This window comes from Opisthocomus hoazin, chromosome 18, assembly GCF_030867145.1.
Source record: "Opisthocomus hoazin isolate bOpiHoa1 chromosome 18, bOpiHoa1.hap1, whole genome shotgun sequence".
Classification (NCBI taxonomy): Eukaryota; Metazoa; Chordata; class Aves; order Opisthocomiformes; family Opisthocomidae; genus Opisthocomus; species Opisthocomus hoazin.
Window position 1 is genome coordinate 12550697 of NC_134431.1, and position 23139 is coordinate 12573835.

At 38.5% G+C, this 23139-nt stretch overlaps 1 long non-coding RNA gene across 1 annotated transcript in view; it reads left to right on the forward strand.

Annotated features, from left to right (window-relative positions):
* The first annotated feature begins 733 nt into the window (after nucleotides 1–733).
* LOC142363545 (uncharacterized) overlaps nucleotides 734–23139 on the forward strand; it is a 99453-nt gene continuing 77047 nt past the window's right edge. The window contains exon 1 of the long non-coding RNA XR_012765801.1: nucleotides 734–834. This is a non-coding gene — a long non-coding RNA (uncharacterized LOC142363545). The remainder of the gene's footprint in view (nucleotides 835–23139) is intronic.

Consider the following 23139-nt stretch of genomic DNA (forward strand, 5'->3'; position numbering starts at 1 on the left):
GGGGCACTACAGAGCATTCCTGTAAATGTTCCACTCTTGTACAAGAAAAACTACGGGAGCTATCACCTTTCTTCATTTTATACACCCTATTGGAAGTGAACACTGAACTTCATTGCAAGACCAGATTTTAATCAGCGAAGTCCAGGCAGAGATTTCAGGCATAGCTTTAGTACAGAAGACAAACTGTCTTATAAGAATGACCTGCTAGGGGAACAGAATGAATACAACTTGCTTTCATATGGGAATGCATCTCTGTTGTCTGTGGAAAAAAAAACACCTGTATGGACAAATCTTCTGAATAAGATATTTATTGTTCCAGCAACATGCTGAGACACTCACGTAGAAAAATGAAGTGCTTGATATTTGCAAGCTGAAATAAAGATACATGTCTGTTTGTGTGCATGTACAAAATCAAATATCTGGGAGAGAAAAACTTGCTTTGGTAGTGGATGCTTTGCCTGTTTCATTAGTACAGTAAAGAAAGTGCAGTTAAAATAATCTATTAGTAATTTATTATACATTTGTTATACAGCTACTTGCAGAATTATTTACTCTTATCTCCTTGTAAAAGTGAAGATTACTTAGCTTTTATAAGAATGAGAAACATTACTTTGCAATGGAAATTTATAGCCAGTGATTCCCAGATAATACACAGTAGCATTCACATTCCCAGCATGCAGGTCCAATTGCAATTACTTAATTAATACTCATTTATTTTGGAAGGTTGATGCAAATGCAGTGAGTGCCAGATGGTGCCTGTTGCTTCTATGCTGGGAGGACTTCTACGAGTCCCCTTGGACATCTATGGCAGGGACTGACCATAAAAGCTTTCAGGTAAGAAGACACCTATGGAGGTCTCCAGTCTACCCTCATGCTCAAAAGCAAGGACTAATTCAAAATATGAACAAGTTTCTCTGGGCATTTTCTCTGGGCTCAGCTTTGGGAATCTCCAAGGGATTTGTTAAAAATCAAGGGTCTTCAAAAGCTAAAATTGGAATCCATGTCACATGAGCTAAGGAGGGAATGCTTTTACAGTGGAGCCTGTGGCACTTGACACTTAGTGTGAGGCAAGATGGATTTGCATGTGTCTCTGTGTGCAAATATGGGCTTTTAGGAGCAAAGGTGAAGTAGGGCCAGAGGTGCATTTAGGTGATTAAGTATCTAGGCAAGTATGTGTCCACACGGGGTTTTACTTTAGCAGACTCCAAGGCGTGAGTTCCTTTTAACCCACAGCTGTCCACTTCTTGCTCTCCCTTCTCCTTACGGGAAATGTAAAGGTAAAGCTTCTTTAGTCATCTCAGAAGAAAGGGTCTTTTTTAGGTCGTGGTACAAAATTGATGTTAAATGAGTCTACCATTGTTGAAATGTTGTAATATCTTAGGAAAACATAAGTATGTGCTACTTCCATCGTTATTACTCTGAAATGAAAAAAGCTACCAAGGAACAAAAGGTGGAAGCAGTGTGTTTAATCCATTCACTATCTTTTCACCAGGACATTCTGCAGTGCAACAGGTGCAATAGAAATGCTTTGCTTTCCCAGATATCCACCCAGTCCTGATAACATCAATCACAAACTTTCCAAGAGCCAAGAAGCAGAAAATAATATACATTGGCATTAGCAGATATTTGTTGATGTCCTGTGTTTAGGAGGAAGAAAAAATCTTTTGCTCCTGGTGTTTTCACCTCTGTTCAAAAACGCTCTGGGCACAAGGAAGGGGTGCAGGTGCAAGAGCAATGGGTAAGCTCTGCAGAAGGTAAAATAGGGAAGGGAGTGCTGAAGGCAAACTTGTTTAAATACACAATTTGTCTTTCTGAAGTCTATATCTTTGGTGAGTTCATTTTGTCATTCACGAAGGTGCGGCAGTGAGGCACAAAGGTTAGAGATTTTCTCTACCAAAGAGGTATTTATGAGCTTTTAAGTAAAAAGAGAGAAAAATATTTTCATTAGAGGGAGGCTGCCAGGAGGGAAATTGATTCACTGGCTCTGTGTGAGAAAGTAAATATGTCCCTTTCACCTAAAATCGGTGCATCAAGCTCTGGAAAGTCCAATTATCTTGACAAAAATGATTTAACAAATAACTGAACAATAGGAGTGGAAGGGAGGAGGCGGAGGAGAGAGGCTCTGGAGGTGGGTAAAGTTAGTGCAGGAATCGGGCCTTAGGCAGCAAGTGATGAAAAAAACTCGGAGGTGGAACAGAAGATAGTCCTGGCGGACTTTGTACTACTGCAGATTTATTTGGCAGCAGAATCTCTGTGTTTCACATTTAATAATAAGATGTATTGTTACAGTTTCTGGCTTAGAAATGAATTCTAAACCATTTCTGAAGTATAGCTGAAGGCATATCTATACATTTTAAAAAAGAAACAGTTATTTTTTTCTTAAGCTTTATTGAAGTTATATTCTTACTAAATTGTTCTTAAACTCCCTAACCTGAGACAGTGATTAATGGGCTGAGAACAAAAGAGGCTGTAAGTATTGTCAATGCTAAGTGTTGCTTTGCTTTTATTTACAATTCTCTGGATTGAAAGCTAGGCATGCTGTTGTCTTAATCAGGCTAGTAATTAAAGTGCTATTTAATGATGTCTGCTTAATGAAGTCACCTGGAAGTACTCTGGATGGGCTGAGACACACAATAGTCAGGGCTATTTTGTGATTATTGGATTGTGAAGAGGGACTGTGCTGCATCAGGAGTGATTAGGGGAACCCGGATGGCTTGACCAAAACCCCTATGGGGGCCTGTGGGCCCTGGTTTGCTGTTTACACAACCATATCTCTTGGAGGGGTGCAGTACTCTGCTGGCTGGGCGAAAAACTGTGAGTTTGATGGGGGAAAGGGCACTAATAGTGTTATCCTCCTTCTTTTTTTTTTTTCTTCTTGTGGAATGGGAAATGGTATAACAACAGAATGAGCTTAGGAAATAAGTTGGAGAAATAATTACATACCTGAACTGGCTAGAACTGAAATTTGCAGCAAGCCCTATGGGTGGTTTTCATCTAGTTCCATGAAGTTTGCCTTTCTCTTGATAATGTACCAAAACAAAATCCCAGCTGTGCATGTTAAGCTCCAAAACTTTCCAATTCATGGTGGGAATATTGTTGCTTGAGCAGCTCAAATTGTGTTGTTAGTGTAGAGTTTCAGTTTGGTTCGTGTTTCCAGGTATTTCTGACAATGAAGCTGCCATTTCAGATATACAGATGGCTTGTGGGTTGGTGGGTGCGCAGATGCGTGCACAGATAGTTGCCTTTTTTCTTTTTGTATTCCATTGTGATGTCTGCTTGGATAAATTAATAACATTGGTATAATAAGCTTTTGAAAAACTGGACTCAGAGAGGGGGGAAAAATAACTTGGGCACATTGCACCAAAAGCAACCTTCTGCATAGTCAGTTACTTACCTATCATCTTGCTTATAAAAATATTATGATCAGTTCTAAAAACTCAGTCAACTAATTCAGGAGTCTGTTCCAGAATCTTGCTACTCTGATGATTAGAAATCAATTTGTTCGTTGGCGTTTTGTAGGCACTGTAATGAAGTAGAAGTGTTGCAATGACCAAAAGTATGTTTTTCTGATGCTGTGCATTCATAAAAGGCTTTATGAAGTACAATTCTCCTTCTTTATTTCTAATGTGTCGTTTTTCTACATGGCTAAGGAGTAGTAAACTCTCCCCTTATCAAAGATATTCTTTTCTACTTTTTGTTGAAGCTTTTTGGAAAAGTTGACTTACGTAAAATAAGGTATATTCTAAAATTGGGAAGTTATTGCTAGAATTAAGGCCTTGTCTTTCTAATTATTTTTTTATGTTAATATAGTTTTCTGAACTTCTGTCCAACCTCCATGGACTTCATTATACAATCTAGTTGCAAGCCCATTTTATTGCTCCCCAGCCTCCTGTGCAATTCAAATAATTTCATCATATTTTACCATATATTAGAATAGCAGAGAATTCCTACTGTGCTTTTTTGTAGTTTTGTGATTGTCAACATAAAAGTGCCTGAAAATTAGCATTTTGCATTTAGCAACAGAGTCAACCTGCCTATAGAATAAATGCATAATATTATACACTACACATTTATTCCTCAGTATCAGCAGGATGCAATTAAAGTTTCCAGGCTTAGATCTCTGTTTCGTGCCAGTTTACACTTCATTTACATTTTAAATAAACGACGACTTATGCTTTTGCCTTAAACTTTTACTTTAGTGAACTATAAACCTCTACCAAAATCTCACCAAAAGGTAAGCAATATGTATACCAATTCAGTCTGACTGAAGAGTCAGTGCAAGTCACCAGTGAATTACAAATATGGCGTTCCACAACTTCTGAAAAACTGAAACACTGTAAAATTTGAATACATAGTGAATCAAATCTAATTCCACTATTTATTTTTTAAAACTCATATCTATATTATAAAGCAAACTTGGGACACTAGCTCTTAATGTAAAGGTACAGAATCCCCAGACCAGCATATCATTCCCAATATTCGGTCAAATAAGAAATTAGGTACTCATCTGCCATTACTTTTTTTCTCTTTGTTTGGACACGCTTCATATAACTGATTCTGTTTGATCCTGCTTTTGTGTCTAGTCCAAGACAAGCAAACCATGATATCCACTGTGTAGAACCAGAAGCACTTCCCTTACCCCACTGAATAGCCTGCTCTGAAGCCAAAGGCGAGACAGAGCCATGCGCATGGCAGAGGACTTGGAGCACATAGGTTAGGTGTGGTGCTCTGCACCATCCTCCAGATATGCTGGTTAGGGAGATAGGACCCGAAGAAAGATGTAGGTGGGTGATATGAATACTTTGCCCTTGTAACATAGATGAAATCTGTTCTCCATTCAGTTTGAATATTGTATTTGTAGAATGCACTTCTATATTATAAGCCTGCTGGTGGAATTGAGAGTTAATAGAGCATTTGTCTTGCCTGTATAATTTGAGTTTATTGTCTACCACCATTTATGCTTGGTTTTCTGTTGCTGCTCAACTTGACTGAATACATAGAAATTTCACATTTCGTATTTAAGAGTTGCTCTTTGGAGAAAAGATCTTGTAGTGGTTCCAAAAGGTTGTTTTTTAGATTTTTATGTTTATTGTATCTCCTTAAACTTTTAATGGAAACCAGTTATAAACCTCAAAATTTTGGAAAAAGGAAAACACCTGGAAGATTCTGATGTTTATCATAACTTGGTAGAAGAACTTTCTGAAATATGGATTATTTTTCTTGTTCTCATGGTGACAGTTACAGGATTGAAAACTTTTATGAGGTTTCCTTACACTTTGCGTTGCCTGCCTGACATGAAGACTTCCTTACAAGGTGAAAAGTTTCTGATGGTATATTTACAATGCATCATTAGCAAACTCTGAAATACAGGTATGCCATTCTAGTCCCTGTGATTTTTGAAAGTCTGACTGGTGATGTTACTGTTCATGTTTTAAAGACTGTATGCCTTTAAGCAATTCTCTGCCATCCTTAAATCTATTCCTTAAACTGATACTTGGTTTTGATGTTTCACCTTTGTTTTTAATAGGTCTTTGTCTCTCCCACCAAATTCAGTACAGACTTTGTACAGTCTCATCTCTATAAGAGAAGCTGAAACCTGGCAGTAGTGGTGTTGCAAGTGAAGGTGGAGATTTATAGGGAGGACTGTCTGTTGTATGAGTGCTTACAGGTGTCAATGGTGAAAAAGCCTGTCCTGTGACAAGTAATAGGATTTATTCATTTGAATAATTGTAGAAAATTCGCAAAAGGAATAAGAAGAAAACTGCACTCTAACATGTGTTTTATGTGTTCTAGTCCCTCAGGTTTAACAAAACATATCTTTGTTTTGAAAGGCTTGCTCTATTTTCCTATTGTAATACTTTCCAGATTTCTTCATTCCATGAATATGTACGTGTATATTTATAAAAGTAAAGAGGGATGGTGGGACAGTTGTTTCTTTGAACCTGAAAATGTGAAAGGCTTTTTCCTTCATCTTTGATTTTGCAGTGCTGTGGCAGCAGTAGGCTTTTGAGAAGAAATGACTGGCGTTTAATTCAGTCTTTTCCTGTGAAGCACTTGAAGGTGTGCCTTGGAAGTGTAGGTTTTAGTTGTATTTTGGTACAAATGCCTGATAAAGATCCTTGTCTTGCATTTTTAGTGGATATTTTTTTCTGGGTAATGTGGTACTGTGCTTATATAAATAGAAAAAAAGCTGCTGTGTCAGAGACAGGCTTTATCACCTGAAAATAATCACATCTGTGCCACTGAACCAGTGTGAGCAAAACAAATTGCTCTTCCCTTTATTTTTAGGTATGAGTTTGTTTGCCAATGGAGAATGCAGAATAATTTCGTAGAATGGAAGAGAACTTTATCCTGATGTCTAGTAGATGTTTTGCCAAAATTTCAGGCTTTCCATTGACCAAAGAGACTCCATAGTCCCCCGTGTAAGTCCACAATCAATCTGCAAAACAGCAGAACGGGCAGCAGAATGAGAGAATGGTAGAGATTAGAAACATAGCCAGGAAAAAGCTTGAGAAGAGAGAAGGTAATTTGCTTTGACCTAAGCAATAAATCTACAGGGCAATAATGACCATCTCTTGACACTCGCAGTGACATTGATCAAGTGCACTGTCCCAGGCTTTTCCCCCTCTGAACCTTGCAGAGTTTCCTGATCGTCTATGCCACTGTTCAAGCTGGGTCATCAAAAGATCAGCTGTAAACAGATGAGTAAGAGCCATCTTTTAACTTCATGTGATTACTTGCTGCATTAATTAGGATTGTCATTCTTCATTCTGTGGAGAGCACAAAGTTATGTGATCCTTAAAACAAACATGTGAAACTTGAGGCTCAGCTAATCTCAAAGATTTAATCTGAACAAATAAGCAGGAAGGGACACAGAGGGATTGAATTAATGAAACTCCATCCTTAGCTCACCTACTCTGGACTGAGTTTTACAGCAAATATTGATCACTGTTTGGAGAACTTAAAGCCAGAGAAGAAAAGCCAAAGAGAGCTGACATTTGACCCACAGGAGTTTTCTGAACTTTTCTTCTCTCTGCATAGTGCAATAAAGTGAATGTTTTGCTTTTGAGAGGAAACAGGTAGGTTTCTTTTTAAAGTCTAGAAGACATTTTAAACTAAGGGAATTTGGGGGAGAGGGGGGAGTACAACAACAATCAAAAGCTTTTGCAGTCTACTTGCTGAAACATCAAACTGCTAGTTCTCACTCCTGAAATGTGTGAACAAGGTAGGTTTTAAGCTTCCAGGGAGCAATTATTCTTTAACTGTTGAAGTATTCAGAAGCTCAAATTTATTGTATTTCTGCATACTTGTGTTTAAAATAAATAAAGTAGCTGTGTAGTTTCAAGTTTGACCTAATGTCCTCTGGAGCCAAGACACAAGCTTCTTTCCAGAAATAGGCTTTCCAGGGTGGAGGGAAGTGCTGAGGACCTGATTTTCACCTCTTATGGCAGTACTGCTCAGCTCCAGGTACATCTCCATCCACTCTCCAGCTAAGGATTCTTTACTTTCCACTGGGGTTAGAAGACAATTTTTTCCTCTTTGTAAAGACCAAGTTATCGGTGTTCAGGCTTTCAGTTCAGCCTAGATCAGAAGCCCACACCTTCTGCCTTAATTATGAAATGAGTCCTTTCTCCGGAACTTTTTTAATGTGCTCAGGTGAGTTTCTTCTAAAAATTGTGATTCTGGCTGGACATCCAATTTAATTATATAGTAGGGAACCAGATCATTTAAGTGCACAAACTCCATGCAGAATTAGAGGGTCTTTTTCTCAAGTAAACCAGCAAAACAAATGTAAAGCAGTACTTTTGGTATCCTAGTCTTTCTTTGAAAGATGTTCAGATAAATAAGGTTTCTTTTTTAATAACTGTCAAATGATTTTTCTCCCAGCTCTGCCTTGTCCTCTCTCACATCACAGTGCTTTGCCCAGACCATGCTGTAACCCTGTGCAGATAATGTTTTATCATAAAACACTGACAGACTCTTCATCCTAGCTATGCTTGTCTCTGCTGCTGTATTCTGAAACACTGCTGATATTAAACCTGCAGCAGGAATGCACAATTAGCCTCCAAAGCAATCTTGCCTCTGGAATCCATATTGCCCTCCTGGAAAATATGAAATAGAAAGAACTTATTCCTCTCTATAGATTCTTTCAGATAATGGCATCCCAAAATGTTTTACATGCACAGGACTTTAAACTTTGACATTAGCTCTTCTAATGAAATGTTCGCAAGTAGCACTTTATTGGCATTCTGTTGGAAATCAAATTGAGTCTGAATCAAAGAACATGAATCTAATGCAATTCTTCCTTTCAGGCATGTCAGACTTGAGGCATCAGGAAGCAAAATTAAAGCTTGTCTGCTGTTCCTTGGTGTGTATGTGTGGGCAGACAGGATCTCACCTCCGATGCGTAAAAAGCAACTGTTTTCTAAAGATGTAGCAAGAGAAAATCCTTGTTGCAACGCAAGGACTCACAGAGTCAACCAGCTCTTTTGTTCTGGGCTCCTGAGCCCATCTTTCATGGTCACTGTAAGCTCAACCCAGTCTCTCCCACTTACTTGGGTTCTGTTGCCTTGAGGAGTTTACCTAGGTTCTGGGGAGGCAGGGCGCGGAATATGATTCAACATACCTCCCCCTTTTTAGTGCCAGCATAATTAAAGCGAAGTTAAGAAAGTACAGGATGGCACCTAGTAGAGATAAGGGGAAAGCGGTCAAAAGCTATACACATTTACTGTCTAACTGTGCCATTTAATGCTAGTCTGATTCATAACTAACATCACTGTGATATAGGAGTGTATGCGGGGGGGGGGGGGGCGCGGCGGGGCGGAGAAGAAGCAAGTCTTTCCTTTGTGCTGAAATTTAAAAAAAAATGCTGCTGTGAAATGCTGAACAACTTTCTGAAGCTGCTCACAAGCGGATTTCAAAGAGCTATAATGGGCATATCCTGATAGTCTTCATTATCATCAACATGATAAAACAAATCTGTCCTGAAACAAGGCTTTGAAATAAAATAACAACAAACTATCCTTCAGAAGCATGTTAATATCCAGGCAGTGCTCTGTAGACTTGATTACAAGCTGCTTTAAGATGTTCATAAAGTTCAAGCTGTAGCTTGTCAAAGTGAATTTTCCTCCATGGGTATTACAGGTAAAGGCTTATTGTTTCTGTATGGAAATGTTACTTTCTTCATCTCCACTAATGTTTTCTGGTCTGAAACTTTGTAAACAATAACCTCTTTGTGTAAGTGGAGCTAAAGCATGTGGGCTAGGTAGAATGATAATGAATAATGCAGTATGACAGATGAATGAAATGATGGATGGAGAGAGCTGAAATTGTGAAACAGCAAGGTTTTGCCCACCATTGCCACATACTTAGAACAGATGTCTCCCATGTTAAGTGAGACAGCAAATGCTGGCAAGTGCTTATGTTTGCTTGATCAAGACCCAATGGGTTTAGAATAAAAGCTACACTGGATTTTTTTAATTTGTTTTTTTTTTTCCCTCTCACCATAGTGTTTACAGTCTCTTCCCATTGCCTTGCCTTTTGTACAAGCAAGGATATTGGTTACAGGACGTCAGTTTGCATGCTGCTGAGCTCTGACTAGTGTTTTTTCTCCATAACACCAAATGCAAATGGATACACAGTAGTCACAGAAATAACAAATATATTTCTCAGTCTCCTAAAGTGGCAGAGGAGTTGAACCCAGTGAAGGCATTTGCCTTGAAACATGGAATATCCAGCATCTTCTGTATTCCCCTTGGTCTTGTCCTGACCTCTTGGAGGAGATCTGTGCCTTGCTGCTCATCCATCCATGGCGGTGGAAGATGATTTGCTTATATCCACTTCTTGAGTCATATGGGCTTCCAGTCACTCCTGGTGTAATGCACAGAACACTGGAAGATGTAAGAAAGAACAATTATCAGCACCTCTTTTGTCAGCCCTCCGCCTTTCTCTTCCAGATGTTTCTGGTACTTCAGGGGTAATATCATGAAGTGGCAATTACTCAATATCCAAAGAATTCTTATAAATGATAAGTAAATAGTCCCTAACATGTTGAAGTACCTAGAGAGCGTAGTCCAAACCCTGCTAGGGAAATATGTTTGTTTTATTAAAAGTTGCTGCTTTAGGGTGTCATCATTGCAACAGAATCTTTAAATATCCGTAAACTTAAAGCAAGAGAAATAACATTTATTGATTCTTCACCAACATGGTTTAATATATTTTGAAAGATACTGGCAGACTTTTAACTAAGGTCTCTTCATACTTGCTAGGTTTTTATTGAACCATAATATTTTTTTTGCTATACAGTTCAGGGAGAGTCTTTGTTATGGTTAGCTAAGAACTTTCTTATGCATAAAATTTTTTAAAAATTATTTTATGCTGCAAACTTTTCTCTTTTAAAACTTTATCTCCATGCTGCATGGGAGGATACAATACCTATATGAAGTAGCCAGTTTCTCTCTCTCATAGAAGCACAATTTGAACAAAACTATTGGAAGTGGCTGTAACACAACTTCCTGAGACAAACAATCCTTAGTAGGCATTGGAACACAATCCTCTGAGACTAAAAGCAGAAGTTTTATTTGTGGCTAACTCAGCTGGCAAAATAGGCTTCTAACTGATTTTAGGTTTTCCTGTAGGTGATAAAACCACTCCATGAGTCCATGGTGCCATGTTATCGTGACATTTAAAGTTGGCTGTTTGCCTAAAAAGGATTAGTGGAATTATTTTCAATCCCTTATACTTTTCCTATCTCTACCTATAGGAAAATATTTTATGTCCATAACAGGTGACTAAGAAGCAGGCAAAGGGGAGATACTACACAGATACATTTTATTTGCTATATTTGTAGTTTGTATGTAGTATTTATGATATTAATCAATTACATGATCAATGTTTTCTGTATGGTCTTCACTAATACAAGTTATGGATTTGAGGTTTGATTTTTTCTTTAGACGGCCTTGAAATTATGTTTTCTGTTTTGTCTGTTGTCATGATTGTTCTTTTTGCGTACCAATGTTTTCAGAGTATAAACTTCAACAATATAAATTAAAAGTTAACAGTTTTTTTACTGCCTAAAGTATAAGGAACTTTACCTTAAACACATTCCCAATTTGATGTTTGTTCAGATGGAGGGTAAGAGAAGCAGAATATGACTAAAAGAAAACAAATTTGAATACTTGCAACCTATTTGTCAAAAAGAAGCATCAATAGCACTTTCAGGTGTTGCTCCACAATAAATCACTTTTAAAGGAATGTTACTGAGGCAGATGTGACCTGTTGTTACAGGAAAAAGCAGAGATTCTCTGTGTAAATATTTGTCTTGTTAGTTACTTCTCCAGCCCTAATTTTCTGTGATTCTTGGTTTCTGTTAACAGCATTTCTGAACATTTAATATAAGATATTTTTATAGTTCTGCTGTCCTTCTGCATTGAGTAGTACCTAATCTGTGCATCTTCCCAGGGAGATCATAGAGTAAAACTGTATTCACCACAGCACAGCAAAACAGCCCTTTCTTCGTGAAACTGCCGCTACCTCGGCAAGAGGAATTATTTTATTCTGGCGTTTACTGAAAGTGCTACTTGAAGAAGAACTCAGAATAAAGTATATCTTTTTAATTAAGCCAATACACAATTTAACAACAGAATATAATCTTGGCAGCATAATTATTACCACTGAGAATGTTAGCTATTAAGCAAATATTTTACTTGCTGCAAGCAGCATGGCTGAGTAAGCACTGCCTTTCCTGGAACTGCTCCGGCTCACCCCGGGTGCAGCTGTAACGCTGAAGGTCAAGTGACTTGAAATACTTCAGCAAAGCAGTGATTCCTAGAAAGCACTCCCTAGAGCTCCTTCATACAGTTTTGGTGAGGAGCTTTGAGTGGTGAAGAGAATACAGGGCTAGAGCAATTTGAGGATTCAACCTGTAGTCACTAAAAGGCTTCCTGAAATTTTATTGATAAAGTCAGATTATCTCAAGCTGGAACTCCCATCTTGTGATGTTGACTTTGAGATACAGAAAAAGGCTCTTTGGGAATTGTTTGTACAATGCCTCTGTTGTATTCAGATTGTGAAAGATCAGGAATCATGACATCATTCTGAAGTCACAAAGATCATTATTAAAACTGAACAAAATCAGGGATTTTGTGATATTCATAAAGATCCTAAGAAACAGAGCCAGATTAGTAACTTTGCATTTTTCTGAAAATAGAAGCATTTGAACAACTGTTTGAAATGCACACAGGCCAGAGAACATCTCTTTCACAAGAATTGTGAAATTGATGTGCAAAATTGATTTTTTTTTTTCAACTCCTATATTCAAATTAACCTTGTCTGAGGTTATGCCCTTTGTTTAATTAAGATAGCTCTCCATGTTCTTGTGTTCGTTTTGCACGTGTTCATTTGCATTTATGCCAATAAAAAGGCATAAAAAACCCCTCCTGAAAATACCAGAGGCTTACCCAGCGCAATGGCAGATGAAGGAACTTGTCATAATTGTGTTGTCATCATCTTAGCTCAAGATATGACGATGACTTCTTTGTTCAGATCTCAAATGCTTTCTGCAAAAGTTACACAGCAAAACACCGAGGGAAAACAAGCTGCGTTTGTATACTGTAATGAAATGTGAATGCAAGATGCAAGTTCCTTGCAGTCTGTTCTGACAGTTGAAATAATTGATAAGTTTATATCCTTTGTGAAGAACAATGTGTGCTGCAGGTTAGGTGACTCAAAATTTCTAAGCAGGACATTTCAGAGTGACCATTAGTGCTTAGGAGGAGGGAAAGGGCCTCCTAATCTCAATGACATGTCACTTTATTCAAACTGAAGAAATACATGATATCTGTTACTACTTATTACACTTTCCACTACTCCACCCATAACTCACCCATGTGTCTTACTGGTAAGTACAAGAAATTGCTCAGCAGGACAATTGTGTGATTAGGATGCAGTGCTGCTGGTCAAACCCGCTTGTGTTTTACTAATCAAAGACATACAAACCATCAAGTAGGTTACATTTTACTCTTCTGAAATCTGGAAGATTTATGGTGGCAGGTATTATATCTACTGAGGATTAATTCTGCAGCTGATAAAAACAAGAAGAAAAACATCAGCTTGGGGCTCCCAGACATCTGCATTAATAGACAATACTAGCTATTCATGTCGATGGCAAAATCTCTATTAATATTGGATATATGTATAAATGGCTACAGGCCACACTACTAAACCTGCTCTAATGGGGCTGCATTCCTCTTCTAAAGCACTGACATCCAGCTGAGCACGGCATGAAGAGGAAGGATGGTGCTCTCGGCCAGGCAGAAGAATTTACATTCCTTAGTATATTGCCTGCGGATGATGTGTGAACTTGGCTCTGAGGTTTTATTTTGGCTAACAGTGGGAGCCAAGTGAACTGACTTCCCAAGGCACTTGTCTAGAACGAGATGTGAAAGGGCAGCCAACAGCAAAAGGAGTGGAGAGGGAACAGGGGACTGAGGGAGACAGGAACACCAGAGCTGGGTTGGAGGCAGGCAGGGGGAGATACCTGAAGGTAAGAGCATGGGAGGAAAAGAGTTGATTGGCAATGGTGACAATGTGACAAAAGGATAGAATGAAAATGCAAGAAAAGACCTCTCTAATAGGTGCTATAAATTATGCTGGACTAGAAGAGAGGCAAGAGGTTTCAGTGGAGTATAATTAACATTTAGGATCAGTGCTGCAGTTAGGATAGGGTGAAGATGACAGAAAAGCCACATCGGTGATGTAGCATGGCAAGCGGGGAAGTGACTTCCCCTGTTGCTTGTGGGGGAAGGAAATCACAATGAGACAGAACCAGCAGAAGAGGAGAAAATATCACAGTCTCCAAGGGGTGGACAGGGGCCATGACAGCTTGGAAAGGAAAGCAAATACTGTCTGAGTAGAGGGGGATTGTCCTTCCCAAGTACTGTTCAGAAAGAGCAGTGGGTAGGAGGGATAGTTAGTGAATAGCCCAGGGCATGGCGAGACTAGAAAGGCAGAACCATTAAAAATGAGGCAGCAATGGGGGAAGTCTGATTAATGTTTAAGTGATGCTCCGTTCTGAAAAGACTCACAGGTCATGTCCCTGTCTTTACATTGCTATAGCTTTTTGTTGTGGTGGGTTTAGTTTTTTAGTTTGTTGTTGTTTCCCCCTTATTGAGCTTTCTGTGCAGGAGCAACCAGGGAAGAAGTGGTGCATGCAGCAAGTGAAAGAGCTAATCTATGGTAGGAAGAAAGAGGCTTCAAAAGTTCATCCATTGAGGAGAGTAGACAGTTTTGTTTGTTTCATTTATTGTCTACAAAAAAACCCCACAAACTCTTAAACTGTGCTGCTTTCTGAGGTCTTTGGGAGAGAAGTAATGGAATCATGTGTGCAATGGTGAAATTTGTATTTGCCCAACTTGCACAGACAAAAGTTCTTGTGGTTTAGAAGTCCCTTGATAGGCACTCCGAGATTGTTAAGAGAAGTTATTTCAGGTTAAATACTCAGTTATGAAGAGTCAGTGTTTAGAGTCCTGCGCAATGCAGATAAAACTTTACTACTGGATGAAGCTTATACTGTTTGCCTGGATGAAGAGCACTGAACCGCTGATCAGCAGTTCATCAGAAATGCAATATTAGCCTCAGGCACTGAGGTGAAGTTTGTACCTGCAACTATCCTGTCAGAAAATGTCTGTATTCTGAAAAGGAACACCTAGAAAACTGGAAATGGAAAGAAGCGTACAGGTTTGTACGTTTGTTTTTTTTTGCACTTTAAGAAACTTTGACTTCATCCAGCTCAGCAAGCATCCTAGTTTGGTAATCCATCATCACACTGGAAGGGGTGGCAGGAAAGGGCAAAGAATGAGCCATGTCCGAGGCTTGAGGTTGCAAACATTACCTGGGAAGGAATGCTGTGGGCAAACAAGTTTAGAAGGGCTAATAGGCCACGAATAATGGGCTGCCAATTCCCTTCTGTTTGACATGAGACAGTCCCCAGCTGTAGACTTTCACCCCTGTCCTTTTGGCTATGTCAGTCCTACGACCTCAATGCCTGTGGTTGCCAGTGTGACATGGTGCTCGAGCATACAGCCCCTTCCAGAGGCTAAAAGCATGAAGTGGTCATGCTTCATGATCACAGAAAGCTGAGAGGTCTGGAGTAAGTATTAACATTTTCAGATTGCTCAGTGAGTGTTTTATGGTAACTTTTGCCAGACAGAGGGACTGGGTAACTATTCACTCCGAATTACACCTATAACTTCGCTGTTACATGTGATGTATGATCTGGTATATGAATGTGTTACAGCCTGCAATTGGCTTAGTGAAATCTCTCTATAGTTAAAACACATTAAGGCAGCAGCAGAAACATCTCTGGCCATAGATGGCTCAAATGAATGGTGGTTCTTACAAAATTGCTACCATCTAGGGCTGAATACAGCTTTAGTACTGAAACACCAGAACAGTGTCCTCAAGCAGCGCACAGATCCCCTGTAGTTTGTGATGCTGGACTTGCTGACACCAGCTGAGCATCTGACCCGTGGGAGGCAGGGCCCTCTCCACCTCCCCAGTGCTTCCCACCCTGTATGCTCACCTGACCTGCCCCGAGGGGCTGCACCGGGCAGCACCCCACCACACCTACGAGAACTATGTTGTTGTGGGCCATGATACAATACACACTTTGAAAGTTCTTTTCAGCAATTACTTATTGAGTTCAATATACATGAAATGGAAGCACGATGAGATGGCAAATAAGCAACTAGTCATTTCAAGTTGTTACAGACCAGCTGACAGAGTTTATGGTGCAATGAAGATTATTCTCTTTAGAGTCATTTTTTAAAAAATGTAACAACTTCTGCATATTTCATTTGTAAAGATAGTACAGAAAAGAACAGTGCACTTAAAGAACTAAGTCTACCACATGAGGACATAAACCTTTAGTTCTGTGGAAATCCAAATAAATGTTTATGAACTGTTACATTTCAAACAGGATTTTAGTTGAGGAATAAACAAAAAGCGAAAGAATCCATAAACTACTTTCTGCCCTTTCCCCCCACCCCCCAGCAAATACCGCTTTTGAACTTTTTTGGTTTTCTGTATAGAAACCAGGACCGTAGTTATTCAACTTGCACTAGCAGATGAGCTTTTACCCATTCAAAAACCAGCCTTTGTTCACAGGAAATAATAAGGCTAACTTTGACTTTGCAGGAAATATGTCTTAGTGTAGTAAGCATTAGGAAAGCACATATGCTGATAGTGTGATGCCCCTCTTGCAGTTATTTTGGGTTTAGGTTTGTGGGAAAAGTCCAGCCGTGTTTCTCAAGTACCAGGGCAGATCACCTGTTGGCACTGTTGTCTCTGGCTTCGGCAGCTGTGCTCATGCCATCCTTTGGTGGGCAGAGCCCTAGTGTGCAGTGGAAATGAACCCAATAAACTATTCTAGCAATTAAATGGATTCTGATACAATAATTCTTAAGCCCTGTAAAATTTCATAGAGACTTGGATCACAGAAATGGAATTATATATGAGGATTTAAAATTTAATTTTAAAGGCTGATTATCACTTAATGTTCTAGGACTCCTTTCATTCAGCTTGTGAGACGTGCTCAGAACCAAACCAATGATTTGTCAGTATTCTTTCATGCTCGTTATATTCTGAGAAAGGTTACATTTTATATGTTATGAAATTTGGGGGGGGGGGAGGGAAGCACACTATAGGTACTCTGCTAAAAGCAATAACATATATTGTAGGAAATTTTTCGTATTATTGGTTTCAAACTCTTAGATTAGTGACTATTCGCCTCATCTTTACCACCCTATAGGGAAAAATTGACAATGGGAAGTATTTTGATTTCTGGTGTTTATACCGTCTGAGAATGTATGCTTTGAACATGGAGCATTTGTGCTGCCTATTACTAATGTCCTCAGGAAAAAAAAAAAAATCTTCTCTGTGAGAGCTGACTAAACTTTCCTCTGTTTTAGATTTTGCTTTTGGATACTTTTATCAAACTCATCAGGCACAAAAGTAATGTGTGAAGTTTTGCATGATCTTTTTATAAAAAAAAAAAAGTTGCATTAGCCCAAGATAAGAGGCGGTAAATAATGCATGTCATCTTTGTTGGTGTGGTTTTAAAGCTGTGTAAAATGGTTTGTCTTGAAAAGCCTTGTTATTATAAATGGCTGAAGAATAAATGAAATGAGAATTTAATGAAATAAATTTGTTGTATTTGACCCGTTCCGGTTCTAATAGTAATGTGAAGCATTTTCCTTTAATCATTTACCCATACTACATGGTGCACAGATAAATGTTCCTCAAAACAGCAACAGCTTTGCTTTTGGGGTCTTGGCCCAAACATCGGAGGCATGCCCATGTTGGTGAGCAGTGCATGACAGTAGAAGCAAATCACAACTGCTTTTCCCCAAAGGGGAGTGTGGCCGTAAGTGTTGGGGATGTGACCATATACATACTAGAGGGCTTACTTTGGACTAGCTCTGGCCATCCATCAATGATTGAAGCACATGAAATGCACTCCTGGGGAATATCTTCCAGGTTATTTTTACCTGTTTTCTAGGCCAAATGCTTTTTGCCCTTCTTAACCTGATGAGTGAACTTTGGTTTGTGGATTTAATGTAATACATGTATTTTAAGACATATAGCAGTGCTACCGGCAAAAGAGGCAGGACTTCCAAAGTAGTGGCCTTCTTCATGTTATTTTAACATTAAAAGGTTTAGTTGAAACATCTGTTCTCTCCATAACTATTTTCATCAGACAACAGAAATATGAAAAGAAAATAGTAAGTCAAAATTGTATTGGTTTCATAGTTGAACAGTAAATTTTTGGAGTTCTGGTTACTATCTTTTTCAGCTTTTAATGAAAAGTTTATATTTTCTGAGTTAATAGATAATTCCTGAACTAGGCTACAAGTGCTCCTGTAACTAATGCCTCACAACTTTTTTAATTAATACTTGTGCCACCATCGTGGCATCTGTTTAATTACCCACAAATATACATATGTATATATATCTGTGCTTCTTACTGCCGTGACAATAGATGAAATCAGGTAGCTGATAGGCACAAATATTCTGAAGCACAGGTAGGTTCCAGGTGCAAAAATGAAGTGTCAAACGGTGCTGTTAGGAAGGGAGGTGATGTGAAAATTGAAACTTACAATGTAAATGGTGGGTGTATAAAGGATCCTATTTTCAACTATGCAGCTGTTGCAGGTGTCTTCTAGTGAAGAACTCTCTGTCCCTAAGTGGAAAAATTAGGATACTTTCTCCTCCCCCTCAAACTAGGGATGAGCCATCGATCAGAGTTGCTAGTAACGAACACTCACATGCAAACACCGGAGACCCTCAGGTGGCCTTGAATATATCTTTTGTCAGATTACTGAAGTCTGATTTTTTTTTTTCTTTTGCTAGAATTAAGAGTAGTGTCATGCTGTCATGGCAGTGAGCTGCCTGCATGCTGGCTGAAGTGGAAAGCAGGGTGTACAGGAGATTGCAGACTCCTTTACTTGTAGTCTTGTATTGTACTTGAAAATGCAGTTTAATGGAAAAAGTATAATTCCTTAGTCTTAGACAGTTAAATCTGCCCACAATTTAAAATGCTGTTACATTTTGTTTTGAGGACAGTAAACTTATCTGAATTTTCTGCATCCCAGGAAGATGGAAATTATAGCTTACCCACAGACAGATTCTGAAGCGATGTGAAGTAGACTTCATATGCTTGCAAGTTGAGTGTCTTCCTTAAGCTAGTTGTCAGTTCTTTGGTATATGAAGAGACAGGCATCTCCAGAGGGCAGTTACCTCCACCCTAAAAGAACCTGGACTAATCACCCTCTTTCCACTGACTTCTGAGTGTCTTCCCTTTTACTATATGTCTCTCTCAAGTGGTCAAAGTAAAGTGACGGTATTAATCTCTGACCACCTAAAGTAACTTGCACAGACTTGAATAGATAATCACACATCACAGAAAATCTTGTTAGAAGTATTCACTGTAGTTTGCTGCTTTGTGCTTGCAATGCAGACCACTAAGTAAGCTTCAATAAGTTGCACCGATATAGAAAAGTTGCCTTTCTTGTTTTAAATCTCCATGTTTAATTACATGAGTGCAATGAACATTTCTTTTCTTATGCTTTCCAAGGAAAATAATAAATCCTAGCATGATATTTTATCCATTGCCCAGAACTGTTTTGGATTTAATGCATGCTTAGCAGAAATTGAAGCAGTTGAATCTGTAATTTTTAAAGCTACACACTCATGCTCTTGGATATGCCGAATACAGATCTAATAGACCTGCCCAAATGCAAAGTAAAATTCACCAACTTAAAAACAATGCTTTGAATCTAGGATGTACTTGAAGTTTGTGTTAACAGGTGTGGCCAAACTGATGGGAGGTAACTGCTGGAGCGCCATCACTTTCCATGTATAACCTTTCCTGTCCACCAAACTTTGCAGTCTGCTTATGTATTGATGCTGCACAACCCTATAAATGCTTTAGAGACGTTGAAGTTGAAAGATTTTGCATTTTCGGCCGCTTTTCATCCTGTTCCACACCCCCCCAGGAATTTAAATCAATTTTTCAAGAATTAGTAGTCCCTTTTAATATAACTTTGAAAATACTAGTTTGAAAATTGTGGATGCAGACTGTAGTTCAAGTATCTTCATATGCTCAGTTGCCATCTAACTTTATTCAGGCACCTGATTTTGAAGCTTGTCTTGAGTGTATCTATCCAGAAAATTATATCGCATACAACACTGGGAATAGGTGCAGATTTTTTTCAGCTAAATGTTTACTTTGGTTCCTCAGACTAATTTTCCAAACTCCCTCTAAACTATCCAATATCTTAACAAAGGCTTAAATCTTCTCTAAATCTTCTACAACAGTACTCTATCTTCCTTTGTTCATTCTTGTTACTCATCCCCTATTAGTAAATTGTGCTGAAATAGCATTGATCTTCCCTCAACCTTAATGCTGCTGTTAGTCAGGGAATGCTAAAAAGAGCCTTTATGAACATTTTCCCTGCAAATACTCTTTCCTGAAACTCAGTGACACAAAGAAGTTGTGAACTACTCTGGGGAGGTGAATGCGGAACTTGTTTAATAAAATACAGAGACTTGCCCATTAATGGGTTCCAGGAAAGAATGTTTCACAATAAGCATTATTTTTTCCTGCTATGGTGATAAAGAGAAAATGGGATCATGGGATTTTCAGTATTAAGTAAAATGTGATACAGCAATATTTTTATTTCCAAAGCTTTAGATTACAGACGAGTGATTCTGAAAATATGTCCCATGCAATTTGAACACATTATGAAATCAAAGTGTTCCAGAAATAATCTTCTTTTGCAACATAGCATAACTGGGAGGTTATGGTATGAAGTGTTTAATTGACACTGCCTTGAACATATATATATGAAAATTCTGGAGAAATGTTCAGTAAGGAAACAAACTTTCATTTTTTTATTTCTAGAAAGACTGTATAGAAAATAACCAAGCTTGAAGATGTGCGGTTGCACTGTGGGATCCGGTGTGCCATTGTGCATGATAAATGGTACAGAATGTTTCCTGTCACCTCTTAGCATTGAAACCATGTGCTTGTTCTCCCCAGTCACCTCTGTTGTGAGACAAAAACAATGTGCATGGGGAGATATCAGGCAGAAAAAGGCGAATATGTGCTAGCCCTTGTCCACACGATGTACACGCCTGGCCTTCACTTTAGGATGGACAGATGTAAAAATTGGTCAAAAAAATCACGATTACATTGTCCAAGAAACTGTAAAAGAAAATGTAAAGTTTCCTCTAGTTGTTTCTACTATCAATTAATTCCTTTAAATTAAGAATTAAAACCTTCTTCCCCCCTGAATCAACCTTTTACTGTGCTTTCTTCAGACAGACATATCTAAGAAGCTTGTGTCTGCCTTTGTTTTGTTGCCAGTAGAGTCTTTTAAACATGCATGCATTTTCTTCAAAGGTAAAGAAATAATATCAGAATAATAAAAGCTTGCAATGTTTATAGTATGTCTCTTAGTCACTCATGAAACTTCTTATACTACTTTTGTTCACCAGTTAAATTATACTGGTTCTAAAATGAAGCCTCTACTGAATAAGCTAAAAATAGTTGAGCTAATGTATAAGTTTTCAGCTCAATTTTTTTTTCCTTTTATATCAAAGCTAGTGTTACATATCTGCAAGCCTAATTGTGAGACTTTTTGGGTAATAGATTCCAGGATGCTGCTCCTAAGGTAATTGTTTCACCCAAGGACTTGCTGATACTATCACCTGTCTTTTGTAACTGAATATATTAACACTGATGACTGCATCTTGTAAAATCAGCTCTTGAAGAACCATCCTAATGAAAAAGTATCATCTGATTCAGAGGCAGGGCAGAAAGCTTGTGCCTTACAAAATCCTGTGGCGTCTGTTGCCCTGTATGGGTGGAAGCAATTTCTGACAAATTATCCTCACTGGCTTTTCTTTGCGAAATCATTTTTACGGCATAGAGACAGATTGTGAAACAGAGAAGTTGAAAACAGTGCAGTCAGATGAACAGATCAGGAGTCTTTCAATTAAAATCTAAATTGAGATTACATTAATGTAATTTAAATTATTAAAGGTCATTGTAGACTTCCATTAGCTTCTTTACAGTCCACATAGATTTCTTACTTGTTAATAGTGTATTCAGAACGTCAGCCTTGATTTTAAAAAAACAAAATCTAGGAAAGCTTTTTTTTCCCCACACATGCCCTGATCGTAGTAGTTGCTTTTCATTCCTTAAAATCACTTGAATACTAAAAATGCTTCTGCTTACATTTTGAGATAGAAGTAATTGTATATCGGAAATACATTTAAGTTATGCCTGGTTTTATACTTTATTATAATAAAAGCCTACTCGCCATGCTTTCATAGCCCAAAGACTGGTTGAGTAGACACTTCATCATTACATGGGTGGGCACCCATGATCATGTAGTTCTGCAGATCTCCTGCAGCTAAGGAAATGATGGCTACCATTCTTTTCTTTTTAGAGAAGACAGTTTTTATTTTCCCTATGGAATTTTCTTTAAGTTCTTTGGTAGATTCTCACATCCATCTCCCTGGGTCTGAAAAGAAAGATGGAGGAGGATGAGGAGGGTTTTTCTGTGGTTAAAAATAGATCAAAGCTTACGGTTTGCCTTAGAAAACCTTATCTTGGGAACTTTGTATTCTTCTTCTTACAGATCTTTATAAAAGATGCTTGATAGAGTTTCCCAAAGATTTTAAATGTTCAGTTGTTAATGTGACACCAAGGTTAAGTGGAAAAAAAAAAAAAAATTACTTTGTGTAGCGGGTAAATGATGGAACTAGCTGCCAAATTGCCCCTTTAGGATCACCAACCGACTGACCCAGTCCCTCTGAGGTGGGTGCGTATTTATTCATTGACTTGAATCATGTATATGGAATTGGCCCATTTTTTTTGTCAGAAAAAGAAGTTCCATTTTTACCTTGGTGATATTAAAATGTTTAGCTATAAAGAATGGCCTTCGTGTCAGTATTCACAAGTTCTTATATATCCTTTGAAGCATACTGATAGTTTTTAAACAAATAAACTGAATGTCCCTCAATTATTTGTATTCCAACGGCACCTGAAGCAATAGGCTGGAACGGTCCCTTTAAATTTTCATAGTTGGACACATAGAAAATGAAAGAATGGTCTCTCAAAACTTTAAAATCACTTCCATGGTAAAGCAAGATGACTGAACAAAACCAGACCCTTTGCCATAATTCCTGGAGTTCAGCTCAGCTGCTGCTCTCCAGTGCCAGCTTTTTCAGTGGGAGCAGAGCAAACAGGCTTTAAACCATTTCCTGAGGACTAGTGCACAGTCTAGTTCTGAACTTGGAAGAAAGTCTGTTTTTAATGGAGATGATGCCTTCTAAGCTCCCTTCCCCACCATAACCCCTGCGATCTTTTACCAGTGAGGCTTAGACCTGGCAATTCACCTAACTGCAGTTCAGTGATGAAGTTTGTCTTCCAAACCCTCCTTGCACTCTTTTGGGTGCTGTATGCTGGGGATATCAGCCAAATATTCCCCGTTTTCTCTCCCATTTCCAGCCACAGGCACACCTCATGTAGCCAACCTCACAGAAGTTCAAAGAAAGATTTTAATGGTTCTG